General features: G+C 38.2%; 1 pseudogene; it reads right to left on the bottom strand.

Annotated features, from left to right (window-relative positions):
- Nucleotides 1–8,323: 8,323 nt before the first annotated feature.
- On the bottom strand, nt 8,324–8,937 carry LOC138381564 (large ribosomal subunit protein eL15-like; annotated as a pseudogene).
- Between the last annotated feature and the right edge of the window lie 400 nt (nt 8,938–9,337).

Raw genomic sequence — 9,337 nt, 5'->3', positions numbered from 1 at the left:
GGGGTAGGGGGAACCTAGGAAATCACTGCAATGCTTACCAAAATCCCAGTGAAATTTTTTGCAGAACTAGAAAAACTCATCCCTAAAATTCATATGGAATCTCAAAGGACCCTGAATAACCAAAACAATCTTGAAAAAGAAGAACAAAGCTGGAACAAAGCTGGAGGACTCACTCTTTCTGATTTCGAAATTTACTACAAAGCTACACAGTAATCAAAACAGTGTGATACCGGCATAAAGACAGGCATATAGACGAATGAATAAAACAGAGAGCCCAGAAAAAACATTCCCATATATGGTCAAATGATTCTGATAAGCGTGTCAAGACCATTCAATGGGAAAAGGACAGTTTTTTGTTTTGTTTTGTTTTTTTAAGAGATGGGGTCTGGCTCTGTTGCTCAGACTGTAGTGCAGTGACATAATCATAGCTCCCTGTACCCTCAAACTCCTGGTCTCAACTGATCCTGCCACCTCAGCCTCCTGTGTAGCTGGGACTACAGATGTGTGCCTCCATGCCCGGCTAATTTTTCTTATTTTTTCCTTTAGACACAGGGCCTTCGCTACATTGCCCAGGCTGGCCTCAAACTCCTAGCCTCAAGTGATCCTCCCACCTTGACCTCCCAAAGCACTGGGATTACAGGCATGAGCCACCATGCCCAGCCCCCACAAAACTAAAAAATACAATGACCCAGTAATTCCAATCCTGAGTATATACATACCCAAAAAAATTGAAAGCAGGGTCTTGAGATGTTTGTACACCCATGTTGATAGCAACATTATTCACAATAGCCAAAACATAGAAGCAACCTAAGCATCCATAGACAAATGAATGGATAAGCAAAATGTGGTATATCCATACAAATAAATATCAATTAGCCTTAAAAGGAAGGAAATTCTGACACATGCTACAACATGGATGAATCTTGAGGACATTATATTAAGTGAGATAAGCCAACCACAAAAAGATAAATACTGCATGTTTCCACTTACATGAGGTACTTAACATTAGTCAAAAATCAAAGTAGGATGGTGGTTGACAGGGGCTTGGGGGAAGAGGAAAGGAGAAGTTATCATTTAATGGGTATGGAGTTTCAGTTTTACAAGATGAAAAGAGTTCTGGAGATGGGTGGTGGTGACGTTTGTATAACATTATGAATGTATTGTATATCACTTTAAAATGGTTAAGATAGTAAATTTTACCACAATAGAAAAATTGGGAAATAAAAGCTAGGGAAACCATGAAAGAAACAGAAATATGACATAAAACCTCCAAACAGGTAGAGGAAAAAGGAAGAAGAAAAAAAGCAAACCAATAGAGGAAGGAAAGAAGAAAAAAAATGAACAAATAACAACAAAACATAGTAAATGGAAAATAAAAAATCATATGGCATGTATAAGACCAAGTATATAAATATATATAGATTAAATTCAGCTATTAAAAGACAAATTTTGGCTGGGCGTGGTGGCTCGTGCCTGTAATCCCAGCACTTTGGGAGGCTGAAAGGGTAGGATTACTTGAGCACAGGAGTTCAAGGCTGCACTGAGAAATGATTTTGCCACTGTACTCTAGCCTGGGCAATAGAGAGAAAGACCTCATCTCTTAAAAAAAAAAAAAAAAGATAAACTTGGACTTGAATTTTAAAAATCTAGTTTTCACTCTGGGAGGCCGAGGTGGGTGGATCATTTGAGCTCAGGAGTTTGAGACCAGCCTGAGCAAGAGCGAGACCCCGTCTCTACTAAAAATAGAAAGAAATTATTTGGACAACTAAAAATATACATAGAAAAAATTAGCCGGCATGGTGGCGCATGCCTGTAGTCCCAGGTACTCAGGAGGCTGAGGCAGAAGGATTGCTTGAGCCCAGGAGTTTGAGGTTGCTATGAGCTAGGCTGACGCCATGGTACTCTAGCCCGGGCAACAGAGTGAGACTCTGTCTCAAAAAAAATAAATACATAATAAATAAATAAATAAATAAAAATCTAGTTTTAAGCATTTATAAGACATAAATATAAAACTTGCTAATCCAAAAAGTTGAAAAATAAAGGGATGGGAAAAGTACATCAAAGAAGACATTAATAAATGGCGAGATAGACCATATTCATATATAGGAAAATTAACATTTTAAAAATATGTTAATTCTCAGTATTACTTTTATTAGAAGTAATAATGTTATTGTTGTTATGTTAAACAGCAAAGTCCTTAACCATTAGAGATACATACCAAAATACTTATGAAATAACATAAAAGTGCCTAGGATTGATTTTAAAATATTCCAGAAAAAAAGCAATTCCAACAAAAATCAAAATAGGCCAGGCATGGTGGTATATGCGCCTTTTAGTCCCAGCTGCTGAAGGGGCTGAGGGAGGAGGATTGCTTGAGCCCAGGAGTTCAAAAACAGCTTGGACAGCATAGCAAGACCCTGACTCTAAATAATTTTTTTTTAAATCACAATAGAATTTTTCACAGAATTCAATAAGCTGATTCTAAAATTTACATGAAAGAGTGAAAGAACAGAAATACTCAAATCCTTAGGACACTTCTTCTGAAGAAGATTCTGGATGGGGTCTAGCCCTATCAGACATCAGGACATATTATGAAACAATAACAATTAAAACAGTGTGGTATTAGTGCAAGGGGACCAAAAAAAAAAAAAGGAATATAACAGAAAACCCCAAAATAGAACCACAACTACATAGGATTTTGATATATGACAAAGGTGGTATGTCCAGCCAATCAGTGGGGAAAGACCTGAAAAGTATAGTTAGTGAAACAGACCTGGAAAGTATAGTTAACTATACCTTAAATTGGAAAAAACAAGTTATAAACTGGGAGAGATATTCACAATGCATGTAACTGACAATAGATTTGCTTCAAGAATATATGAAAAATTCCCATAAATCAATGTACGACAATCAATTTTTTTTAATTTAAAAAATTAAAAAAAAAATCAATGTGGAAACTGCCACTTCTAGCCACAATGGACTAACAGTGAACCAGGATTTATACTCACTCTCCCCACTGCAAACAACTAAAAAATCTTTATGAAACAAGACTTTTCAAAATTTGTATTTTTATTTGTTTATTTATTTTTCTTCAAAAATTGTAAAACAGCACAGGACTGTGACCCCCAAAGATGGGAGAGTTGTGATCACCCTGGATTTCTGCCTAGAGGCACATTTCAGGCCACAGGACCAAAAAGGGGTCCCAAGCAAAGCACTGACATCTCCTTGAGCTAAGGAGACAAAAAGGTCAGAGAAGCTGAAAAAACTGGACAGAGTTCTGGAAAGAATGGAACTATACATTAGAAAGAGCTATAGAAATCTGCATAGGGTCCCCCTTAAGTCTTTGCTGAATACTAAGCCATGCATGCAAAGGGGAAAACTCCTCAGCTAAATAATTCCCAGAACTCATGCAGGCCTAGGAGGCATTCATGTTTCAACCAGTCATGACCAGAAGGTCATGCCTTAGAGGTGGGGCTGAACTATCCTGAAAATAAAGATTACTCTAGAGGTGCCCCTACGAAGCTTAAAGACAAGACTCAAATGGGTCAAACTCAAATGCAAGTACTTTAAATGCCTGCCAGAACAAAGCTCAACACTCTTAACAAAATACAGACACTCAATAATGTAAAACTCATGTCAAGTATCCAATAAAAAATTACCAGATAAGCTAAGAAGTAGAAAATGTGTACTATAACAAGAAGTATCAGTCAATAGAAACAGACTGACCCCAAAATGACAAAGATGATGGAATTGGCAGATAAAGACATTAAACTAAGTCCAAGCGTTTAAAGGAAAGCATGGCCAAAATGAGAGAAAGATATAAAAATAGCCAAATGGGGCTTCTTGTAATGAAAAATATAGTATCTAAAATGAAAAATTCACTGGATGAGATTAACAGCAGATTAGATGTTCCAGAAGAAAAGATCAATGAACTTGAAGATATAACAATAGAAATTATCTAAAATGGAGCACCCAGAGACAAAAGCTGAAAAGAAAATGAACAGAGGCCGGGCGCGGTGGCTCACGCCTGTAATCCTAGCACTCTGGGAGGCCGAGGCGGGTGGATCGCTCGAGGTCAGGAGTTCGAGACCAGCCTGAGGAGGAGCGAGACCCCCGTCTCTACTGAAAATAGAAAGAAATTATCTGGCCAACTAAAAACTATATATAGGAAAAAAAATTAGCCGGGCATGGTGGCGCGTGCCTGTAGTCCTAGCTACTCGGGAGGCTGAGGCAGTAGGATCGCTTAAGCCCAGGAGTTTGAGGTTGCTGTGAGCTAAGCTGACGCCATGGCACTCACTCTAGCCCAGGCAACAGAGCGAGACTCTGTCTCAAAAAAAAAAAAAAAAAAAAGAAAAGAAAATGAACAGAGCACCAGTGGGATAATATTAAAGTGACCTATCATGTGTGTAGAGTCCCATAAGGAAATAGCAGGCAGGACATAAAAAAATATAATCGTGCATTGCTAAACAACAGGGATATGTTCTAAGAAATGTGTTGTTAGGCAATTTTGTCATGCGAACATCAGAGTGTACTTCACAAACCTAGATAGTATAGCTTACTACACACCTACACTGTTACTCATAGGCTACAAACCTATACAGCATGTTACTGTACTGAATACTGTAGGCAACTGTAACACAATGGTAAGTATTTGTGTATCTAAACATAGAAAAGGTACAGTGAAAATACGGTATAAAAGATAAAAATTGGCACACCTGTACAGGGCACTTACCATGAATGGCCCTTGTAGTCCGGCAAGTTGCTCTGGGTGAGTCAGTGAGTGAGTGGTGATTGAACATAGAGGCCTAGGACATTAGTGTACACTACTGCAGACTTTATAAACACTGTACACTTAGGCTATACTAAATTTATTAAAAAATAAAGTAATTGTACTCTGACATTATGATGGCTACAATATCACTAGGCAATAGAAATTTTTTCAGCTCCTTTATAATCTTATGGGGCTGTCATCATATGTGCAGTCCATCAATGACTGAAACATCATTATGTGGTGCATGACTGTACTTGCAAAAATAAAAATAAAAAATCCCTTTTGTGATCAAAACTGTAATTGCACAGATCAAGAAATTCAATGAACCCCAAACATGATAAACACAAAGAAAACCACATCAAGGTGTATTATAACCAAACTGCTGAAAACCAGTGATAAACAGAAAATCTTAAAAGCAGCTATACCATGAATAATACACAATTTTGTCAATTTTTAAAAAAGTAAAATTAATCACAAAAATCAATATTTGAGGTAAAACATATGTTAATTAGCTTGATTTAGCCATTCTACAATGTATATACATCAAATCCTCATTTTGTACACCATAAATATATACAATTTTTGTCAATTAAAAGCAGCCAGGGAGGAGGGAAACATATTACATACAGAGAAATAAAGGTAAGATTTACCATAGGTTTCGTTTCGTTTCGTTTCGTTTCTTTTCTTTCCTTTTCTTTTCTTTTCTTTTCTCTTTCTTTCTTTCTTTCTTCTTTCTTTCTTTCCTTTTCTTTCTTTCTTTCTTTCTTTCTTTCGACAGAGTCTCACTCTGTTGCCCTGAGTAGAGTGCCGTGGCATCAGCCTACCTCACAGCAACCTCAAACTCCTGGGCTCAAGCGACCCTCCTGCCTCAGCCTCCCAAGTAGCTGGGACTATAGGCACACACCACAACACCCAGCTAATTTTCCTATTTTTAGTAGAGACGAGGTCTCATTCTTGCTCAGGCTAGTCACCAGTGTAAAATCATCCAAAAGCTAAAGGTCAAAGGTCAGACACCATAATGGCTCAAGAGATAAAACAAAGTAACAAAGTTTTACTCAACAGGATCAACAGAAATCTACCCCACTTATCAATTCTTTCAATAAATGTGAATGGCGTGAACTGCCCACTGAAGAGACATAGACTGGCTGAATGGATAAATATACACAAGCCAAGTATCCTCCAGGAAACACATCTAACCCACAAGGACGCATCCAGACTCAAGGTGAAGGGATGGAAAAAAATATTCCACACAAATGAAAACCAAAAGAAAGTTGGTGTAGCAGTTCTCCTATCAGATAACTTAGTCCTTTTTTTTTTTTTTTTTTTTTGAGACAGAGTCTCACTCTGTTGCTCAGGCTAGAGTGAGTGCCGTGGCGTCAGCCTAGCTCACAGCAACCTCAAACTCCTAAGCTCAAGGGATCCTCCTGTCTCAGCCTCCCGAGTAGCTGGGACTACAGGCATGTACCACCATGCCCGGCTAATTTTTTCTATATATATTTTTAGCTGTCCATATAATTTCTTTCTATTTTTAGTAGAGATGGGGTCTCGCTCTTGCTCAGGCTGGTCTCGAACTCCTGAGCTCAAACGATCCGCCCACCTCGGCCTCCCAGAGTGCTAGGATTACAGGCGTGAGCCACCACGCCTGGCCAGATAACTTAGTCTTTAAATCAACAAAAGTAATGAAAGACAAAGATGGTCATTATATAATGGTAAAGGGAAAAATTCAATAAGAAGACATAACAATTCTAAATATTTATGCACCCAACACAGATGTGCCCAGATTCATAAAGCAAATCCTACTTGATCTAAACAAAATGATAAACAGCAGCACTGTAATAGCCAGGGACTTCAAAAGCCCTTTGATAGAACAGAACAGATCTTCCAAACAGAAAATAAACAAAGGAACAATGGACTTAAATAGAACTCTAGAACAAATGGGCCTAACAGACATTTACAGAACATTCTACCCAAAAACCACTGAATATACATTCTTCTCATCAGCTCATGGGACATTCTCTAAGACTGACCATTTCCTAGGCCACAAAACATGTCTCAACAAATTTTAAAAAATAGAAATTATACCATGCATCTTCTCAGATCACAGTGGAATAAAATTAGAAATCAACTCCAACAGAAACACTCGTCTCTACACAAAGTCATGGAAACTAAAGAACCTACTGCTGAATGATATTAAGGTCAAGGAAGAAATTAAGAAAGAAATCAAAACAGTCTTTGAACTAAATGATAAAAGGGATACAAGCTATCAAAATCTCTGGGACACAGCTAAAGCAGTCCTGTGAGGAAAATTCATAGCCATAAATGCCTACATCCAAAAGACAGAAAGGCCACAAACCAACAATCTAATGAATCAACACAAAGAACTGGAAAAGGAAAAGGAAACCAACCCCAAACCCAGCAGAAGAAAAGAAATAACCAAGATCAGAACAGAACTAAATGAAATCGATAACAAAAGAAATATACAGAAGATTAATGAAACAAAAAGTTGGTTCTTTGAAAAGATAAACAAAACTGACACATCTCTCACTAGATTAACCAGAAGCAGAAAATAAGGACTCTAATAAGCTCAATCAGAAATGAAAATGGAGAAATTACAACTGATAGCATGGAAATACAAAATATCATCTCTGAATACTATAAAAATTTCTATGCACATAAACTTGAAAACGTAGAGGAAATGGACAAATTCTTAGAAATACACAGCCTCCCTAGGCTAAATCAGGAAGAAACAGAATTCCTGAACAGACCAATATCAAGTACCAAAATTGAAAGAGAAATAAAAAACCTTCCTAAGAAAAGTCCCAGACCAGATGGTTTCACACCTGAATTTTACCAGACCTACAAAGAAGAACTGGTGCCTATCCTGCAGAAATTATTCCACAACATTGTAAAGGAAGGAATTCTCCCCAACATGTTTTATGAAGCCAACATCACCCTGATACCAAAGCCAGGAAAGGACTCAACAAAAAAAGAAATCTACTGAACAGTATTGCTTACGCATATAAATGCAAAAATTCTCAATAAAATCCTAGCAAATCGAATTCAGCTGCTCATCAAAAAAAATAATCCATCACAACCAAGTAGGCTTCGTCCCAGAGATGCAGGGATGGTTCAACATATGCAAATCTATAAATGTAATTCACCATATAAACAGAAGTAAAAACAAAGACCACATGATCCTCCCAATAGACGCAGAATAAGCATTCAACAAAATTCAGCACCCTCTTATGATAAGGATGCTTTTTTTCCCCTCTTTTAAAGAATTTATTTTACACCTGTTATACCGCACAGCATGTTTTAAACACTGACATACAACTCCCGAATAAGATAAAGCAAAGACAAAAAAAGTTTACCTTATTAGAAACAAGATACACCATCACTTATAGTCTTCAAACATTATTGCACTTTTAACTTCATAATTTGACAAAACATTCATGAAACAATCCGCAGACTAGTTTAAAAGACAAATAACACCTTTAAGCAGACATGACCATCCTAAATTGTTTATTAGGTATGAATTTTACAAACATTATATTAGCGGTAATGGTGGAGCTGGAGAGTATTGTGCCTTCTCCAAGCTGCAAGGCGAGAACCACCAATAGTATGGTGGAACTTATGGCCCTTTCCAAGGCCACGGCTCTTGCGGCTTGCAGATGTCAGCCCACGCATCTCCCTGTGCTTGTGGACTGGTTTGGTGATTCACTGGATGTCAGGATTTCTTCTGATAGCTTTATGGAATGGATCAATGAGGATAACCTCAAAAAATTTGTACGTGGAATCTTCACCAACCCAGTAAGAATTCAGGACTCTTAGAGCCCCACAGTGGCATCCAGCTCGCTCCTCTGCAACAGACTGAAGGCTTCGAGCAAACTTTAGCTGGTTAACACCATGATGGACAGGCTTGCCATAGGTTGCCCACTTAGGAACTGGGTGTTTGTGGCCACCACGGCGCACATGAATCCTATATATGACATAATCTTGCTTGGCCTTGTATCCCAGTCTGTGTGCTTTATCCGGTCGGGTGGGGCAGGGAGCCCTGTGGAGCGCAGAGAGCTGGCATATTGCCAGCAGTGGACCCTCAGAAGAAAGCGCATTACATCGGACTGCTTCTTCCTCCATACCTCCTGGATATACTTGTATGCACCCATCTTGGCTTACATGATGGCCGCCGCCAGAAAGAAAGGGCAAAAAGGATGCTTAACAAGATAGGCATAGACAGGACTTACTTCAAAATGATGAAAGCCATATACAACAAATCCTTAGCCAACATCATACTGAACGGGGAAAAATTGAAAGCATTCCCGCTTAGAACTGGAGCCAGAAAAGGTTGCCTTTTATCACCACTTCTATTCACCATAGTGCTGGAAGTCCTAGCCAGAGCAATCAGACAAGAGAAGGAAATCAAGGGCATCCAAATGGGAGCAGAAGAGGTCAAACTATGAGTCTTTGCTGTTGATATGATCTTATATGTAGAAAACCCCAAAGTTTCTGCCAATACACTACTGGAATTGATAAATAAGTTCAGCAAAGTCTCAGGTTACAAAATCA

The sequence above is a fragment of the Eulemur rufifrons genome, chromosome 3 (genome assembly GCF_041146395.1).
Source record: "Eulemur rufifrons isolate Redbay chromosome 3, OSU_ERuf_1, whole genome shotgun sequence".
NCBI lineage: Eukaryota > Metazoa > Chordata > Mammalia > Primates > Lemuridae > Eulemur > Eulemur rufifrons.
This window is presented reverse-complemented; position numbering and strand designations above follow the sequence as displayed.